Raw genomic sequence first — 6,703 nt, 5'->3', positions numbered from 1 at the left:
CAATAGAAGAAGGGGACGACAGAGAATGAGATGGCTGGATGGAGTCACTGAAGCAGTAGGTGTGAACTTAAATGGACTCCAGAAGATGGTAGAGGACAGGAAGACCTGGAGGAACGTTGTCCATGGGGTCGCGATGGGTCGGACACGACTTCGCAATTAACAACAACAACAATCTAGGTACCTGCAGCTTCCTCAGCAGAAACACATCTGGGTGCCTACCTCCATTCCTGCTCACCTGGTTGCTCAAGATAGAATCTGCAAGGTGTGGGTCAGAGGGGATGGTTAATTCATGATTTCTTTTAATTGAGGTTGTGATTAAAAATTTCCCAGGGCTGAATTAACCCATAATATAGTTTTGAAGCTTGAGGGCGAAAGGGAAAAGGTGAGCCTAGCTTGGTTGTTTTCTTGCAGACGTTTCATGACCAAACTAGGTAACAGCATTGGTGCACGAAGGGAATGGGTTTTTTTTCCTTTCTAACAGTAACACTGATGATGTTACCTAGATGGGTCATGAAACATCTGCAAGAAAACAACCAAGCTCAGCACCATTTCAACCCTGAATTACACATCAAAACCATATTTCAAGCACGCCATGGCTTGTGATGGGCATCTTGGCCAAGGGAGGCAAAGTCCACATGCAAAATGGAAGAAATTCCACTCCCTTAGCAAACAGCAGGATTTACAATGCAGAGGAATCAAAACACGGCATCTCCTTGCTAAACCAGCCTGTGGCTTCCCTCTTCCATTTGAATCCCCTGGTGGAGAAATGGGGCAGCCACTGCTTTTAAGCGAGAGGGCTGTGTTCACACAACGCCTTGAGCCCCAATCAATGACCTCTTAATGACCAGGTGGGATGTTGAGCAGGTGGTTTTTGCAAACAGAGGCATAGAATCAAAATCACTTGAAGTATGAGCACCACTTTATAAAACCTTAGTAAGGCCACATCTGGACTACTGCATCCAGTTTTGTTCACCACATTACAAAAAAGATGTTGAGACTTTGGAAAACATGCAAAGAAGAGCAACTAAGATGATAATAATAATAGTAGTAGTAAAGTTGGACGGGACCTTGGAGGTCATCTAGTCCAACCCCCTGAAAGGCCTGGAGACTAAAACATGAAGAATGGTTGCAGGATTTGGGAACGGCCAGTCTAGAGAAAAGAAGGACTAGGGGGGGACATGATAGCAGTCTTCCAACATTTGAGGGGCTGCCACAAAGAAGAGGGGGGGGTCAACTTATTCTCCAAAGTACCAGAAGGCAAGAAAAGAAACTATGGATGAAAACTAATCAATGAGAGAGAAGAATCCGGCTTCTCCATTGACTTTGCTCATCAGAAAAGTGGCAAAAGGGGATCACGTGACCCCGGGACACTGCGGCCGTCATAAATATGAGTCAGTTGCCAAGTGGCTGCCTTTTGATCACATGGCCACGTTAATAACTGCAAAGGTCCCAAGTGTGAAAACTAGGTCATAAGTCACATTTTTTTTTGGTGCCATAACTTGGCATGGTCACTAAAACGAACTGCTGTTAAGTCGAGGACTATCTGTACAGGGTCTCCGGCTTGAGTGGAGTGGGGGGGGCGGTTGGACAGTTGGACTAGATTCTAGTCCAACCCCCTGCTCGGGCAGGAAACCCAATACCATTTTGGACAAATGGCTGTCCAGTCTCTTCTTAAAAACTTCCAGTGTTGGAGCATTCACCACTTCTGGAGGCAGGTTGTTCCACCGGTTAATTGTTCTAACTGTCAGGAAGTTTCTCCTTAGTTCTAGGTTGCTTCTCTCCTTGCTTAGTTTCAACCTGTTGCTTCTTGTCCTGCCTTCAGGCACCTTGGAATATAGCTTGACACCCTCTTTCTTCTTTGGGGCAGCCCCTGAGATATTGGAAGACTGCTATCATGTACCCCCTTGTCCTTCTCTTTATTAAACTAGACATACCCAATTCCAGCAGCCGTTCCTTATATGCTTTACCTCCAGTCACCTAATCATCTTTGTTGTTCTTCTCTGTACTCTTTCTAGAGTCTCAACATCTTTTTTACATCGTGGAGATCAAAACTGGATGCAGTATTCCAAGTGTAGCCTTACCAAGACATTGTAAAGTGGTACAGTATAAACACTTCATGTGATCTTGATTCTATCCCTCTGTTAATGCAGCCTAGCACTGTTTTGGCCTTTTTGGCAGCTGCAGCACACGGCTGCCTCATATTTAAGTGATTGTCCACTAGGACTCTGAGATCCCTCTCACAGTTACTACTGTTGAGCAAGGTACCCCCTATACTATACCTGTGCATTTGGTTTTTCTTGCCTAAATGCCTATCTCTGACCTATACCCTCAGCACGTAAGATTTACTTGCCCCACACATTCACTTCTTTTTCTCTTTTCCAATTATCTTTTCTTACATTTGTATATACAGGGAGTTTCCCTGGTTCCATCATTACTGTAATGGTAAGTGAAGTTTAGTAAGTAAACTTTAACTATCTTTCTCTTTCTCCTTATAAAATGTGAACTTTATCTTCTTCTGTTCTATCAAGGCAGGTACATAAGAATGACATTATTAGGCCTATGTATAAGCTGAATAAAATAAGAGCCCAGTAGCACATATCTTAATTTGGTCCTCAATGGAACTGCATCTACATGGAGGGAAGTGTGTAGTGGGGTGCCCCAGGGCTCTGTTCTGGGCCCAGTGCTCTTCAACATCTTCATCAACGATTTGGATGAGGGGATAGATGGGGAACTCATCAAATTTGCAGACGACACCAAGCTGGCAGGAATAGCCAACACTCCAGAAGACAGGCTTAGGATACAGGAGGATCTGGACAGACTTGAACACTGGGCGCTATCTAACAAAATGTAGAACTTTGCTTTTTTCACCAGTGTCAAGGAGATGCTAACAGTAGTGCCCTTTTCACACAACAATATATGTCCTTCTAAAAGAATATTTTGGGACAAAAGCATTGTCCAAAAATTGTCCCAGTTTAATTGTTGTCCATCCACATTTGACACTTGTTCAGTTTTGGTCATCACGATTAGGAAACTGAATGCTAAAACGCACAATTAATGGCACAGGAATTGAGTATGTCTAGTCTAACGAAGCAAAGGATTAGGAGTGATATGATAGCAATCTTCCATTGTTTGAGGGGCTGTCACGGATAGGGTGGCCCTATTATCTAAAATGCCTAAAGGAAGGACAAGAAGTAATAGATGGAAACTTATGGTTGCTGGAATTGGCTATGACTAGTTTATGAAAAGAAGGACTAAGGGTGACATATCAGTGTTCCAATATCTCAGCGGTTACCACAAAGAAGAAGGGGTCAACCTATTCTCCAAAGCAAATGAAGGCAGGACAAGAAGCAACAGATGGAAACTAATCAAGGAGAAAAGCAGTTGTCCTGGAACTAAGAAGTTTCCTGAGTTAGAACAATTAATCAGTGGAACTTGCTTCCAGAAATTGTGAATGCTCCAACACTGGAAGTTTTTAAGAAGAGACTAGACAGCCATTTGTTTGAGATAGTATAGGGTTTCCTACCAGAATAGGGGGTTAGACTAGAAGACCTCCAAGGTCCCTTCCAACACTGTGATTTTGTTATTCTGTAAAGAGAGATCCAGTCTAAAATTAAGGAGAAATTTCCTATCCGCAAGAACAATGAAACAGTGGGATGGCTTGCCTCCAGAGGTTCTGGGTGCTCCATCACTGGAGGTTTTTAAGAAGAGACAGGATAGCCATTTGTCTGGAATGATATAGGGCAGGGGTAGGCAACCTTGGCTCTTTTATGACTAGTGGACTTCAACTCCCAGAATTCCTGAGCCAGCCATGTTGAGGGGAAAGGGAGAGTTTCCAAGCTGAGCCATGCTGGCTCAGGAATTCTGGGAGTTGAAGTCCACGAGTCATAAAAGAGCCAAGGTTGCCTACCCCTGATATAGGGTCTCCTGTTTAAGCAGGGATTTGGAATAGATAATCTCCAAGGTCTTTCCAACTCCTATTATTCTGTATTTCAACTATGGATACAAATACACATTATGAAAAAAAAAAGCTGGATTGTCCTGATCACTAGCCAAGATGAGGCTATTACTTCAAATATCAGTTGCTATGTACTGTGGGAGACGCCATGCTAATATATACCACCCTGTTCTTTTGAAATATGTAATGGACATTGTCCATTACCAATCTAAAGAAAAACTTGTCAGTGCAGTGGCTTTTGCATATTAAATAAATAGCGAGCCATCTTATTATTTTCAACAGGAATTAAAAAAACAATTTAAAGGAAAATTGTATTTATAATAAGGGACACATGTAGATATTTAACTCTTCTATCTTTTTGAACTTTAATTAATTTAACTGAACACCCCCATAGGAAAGTAATTGAATAATTTTAGATTTCTTGAGAAATAGATATTAAAATGCAAACTATGATATAATTTTCAAGTATACGATAAACCCCATGGACATATAGCATCTCCTGGCTTATCTCTGTAAAACAGGAGCCAGATTATTTTGCTCAGATATATGCAACAAGTAACTGAGTTTCATCACAATGGAAAGCCTGACATCATTGGTCATTGTTACACCTCGAAGCTGAGCTGTTAAATGATCGGAGATGCCACTGCAACTCACAAAATCTAAAAGGCCCATCTAAGACAGGTGGAGCTCCAGCTGCTAAGATCTTGTAAAAACAACAAGACCATCAGAAATGGCCAGCTTCAGACACAGCAGGAGCTGGAGCTTAACTCGCATCCATCGCAGGCGTCGACGGAGGAAAGGGCGTGGGGGTAAATCTGGAAGGAGGCGTGGAAGACGACATGGCAGAAGGAGAGGTATACAGTCAAGGCATTAAACCTTACAACTACATTACAGCTCAACATGTTAATAATGTGGAATGATGAACAATCACTAGAATAATGATGTGTCTGCATAATTACTGGAATAGTGCTGTGTTAGTAGTATGTGACTAACCTAATACGCATTGCACTTCGATACAATGTAGGTAGCAAACTCTCCATTGTATACCTGTGAGAAACGAACCTAATGTATTACAATGTGTATTTCAATGTGTATTCCTTTGTTCCTGAGAAAGGGAAGGTATAAAACTGAAGTCTGAACCCACCCTTGGGGTTCAGAATTGCTTGTTGCTATTGCTTCTGAACCTGCGCAATAAATCTCTCTGCTAAAACCCTCTGGAATTCGTAAGAGTCCTTTCGTTTTCCACAAGATTAACATTACATCACTAATATTCAAACACATCTCAACATCACTAATTTTTTTTATATATATAAATTTTTATTAAATAACAAAAAAAGAAAAAGTTTAAAAACATTGAACATGGTAAATCAGACTTGACCAACATCGCAGTTCATTCCTATTCATAATTAATTAAACTCTATACAAAAACATCACTCTAAACTCAATCTTAACTTATCTCATCACAGTGACCTCCAAATTTTTTCCCTCACCATTTATAAAATTTATTCCATATTTGGTAAAAATCCATAACATCCTGAATTTTGAATCTTTTAGTTAACCTATCTAATTCTGTGCAATGCATAATTTTATAAATTAAAATTTCCTCACTCGGTACAGCTGAATTTTTCCAATTCTGAGCGAATACTATTCTTGCCGCTGTAACCGCATGAATAAATAAATACATACCCTCTTTACTAACATTTTCTTCAACAATTCCTAACAAAAATGTCTCAGGCTTATATTGAATATTTTGTATGCTCATTTCTGTTACCCATTTCCAAACCATACGCCAATACCCCTGTGTTTCCTTACATGACCAATCTCAACATCACTAATGTTGGCTTTCTCTTTTCCAGGTCATAAATCTTCAGGTGGCAGAAGAAGGAGAAGAAGGAGAAAGCACTAGGTTTTCTGTCTTCATAGCGGTCTTCATGGTGCTTCAGTTTCTGCCAAACAGAAAAGGAAAAAAAAAAAAATCAAACCTCCTTTTTCTTTCCCTGAAACACGCTGCAAGAATTCCCAAGGACCAGGTAGCCTGAAACAATTTGGAACATACCTCCTGTCAATAAAGGCTAACATTTCATTCTGGAGTCTTTTCATCTTTTATGAGAAGTAGAAACATAAGAAACAAAAAGAGTAAACTGCAGACATTTCAAGCCACTTCTTATTTCTAGTAGAGCACTTAAAAGCAGAGAAACGAAGGAATAACTTTGTTTAGAGCAGTGGTTCTCAACCTTTTTAATGCCGTGACCCCCCCAACCAGTCGTAAGTCGAGGACCCAACCGGTCGTAAGTCAAGGACTACCCAACCGGTCATAAGTCGAGGACTTTCCCTGCCCGGGAGTGCTGCGCATGCGTGGTGCTGCCCCCTGCGTCGGCTGAGGTGTAGCTGGCAAGCGGCAGAGACGGCGCAGGCCAACCACCGGCTGCCCAAGGGAGATAAGGCACCCGCCGGGCCCCACGCGCGCCCTGCACCCACCAGCCTCCCACCTCCCTCCCCTGGCCCTCTTTTACTTACATTTTTAGTAGTTGCTCAGCAGGGAGGGGTGGAAACTTCCAGACAACTCACCTTTGCTGCAGACAACTTGCAACACCGTTTGCAGAATGCGACTTTTGGCGGGCTCAGCAGGGCAGAGACAGCCTGGACAATTCCTATTGGCTTTTGAAAGCCAATAGAATTAGACTCTATTCAAGAGAGTCTATTCTATTGGCTTTCAAAAGCCAATAGAATAAAAGGGAGTAGCACAGC

General features: G+C 41.9%; 1 long non-coding RNA gene across 1 annotated transcript; it reads left to right on the top strand.

Annotated features, from left to right (window-relative positions):
* Positions 1-3,893: 3,893 nt before the first annotated feature.
* Positions 3,894-6,038, top strand: LOC120311155. The gene is made up of 2 exons (XR_005557539.1): positions 3,894-4,809; positions 5,812-6,038. It is a non-coding gene; the product is annotated as an uncharacterized LOC120311155 (long non-coding RNA).
* The last annotated feature ends 665 nt before the right edge of the window (positions 6,039-6,703 follow it).

Source organism: Crotalus tigris, unplaced genomic scaffold (assembly GCF_016545835.1).
Source record: "Crotalus tigris isolate CLP2741 ecotype Arizona unplaced genomic scaffold, ASM1654583v1 scf7180000018322.853269, whole genome shotgun sequence".
Taxonomy (NCBI): domain Eukaryota; kingdom Metazoa; phylum Chordata; class Lepidosauria; order Squamata; family Viperidae; genus Crotalus; species Crotalus tigris.
This window is presented reverse-complemented; position numbering and strand designations above follow the sequence as displayed.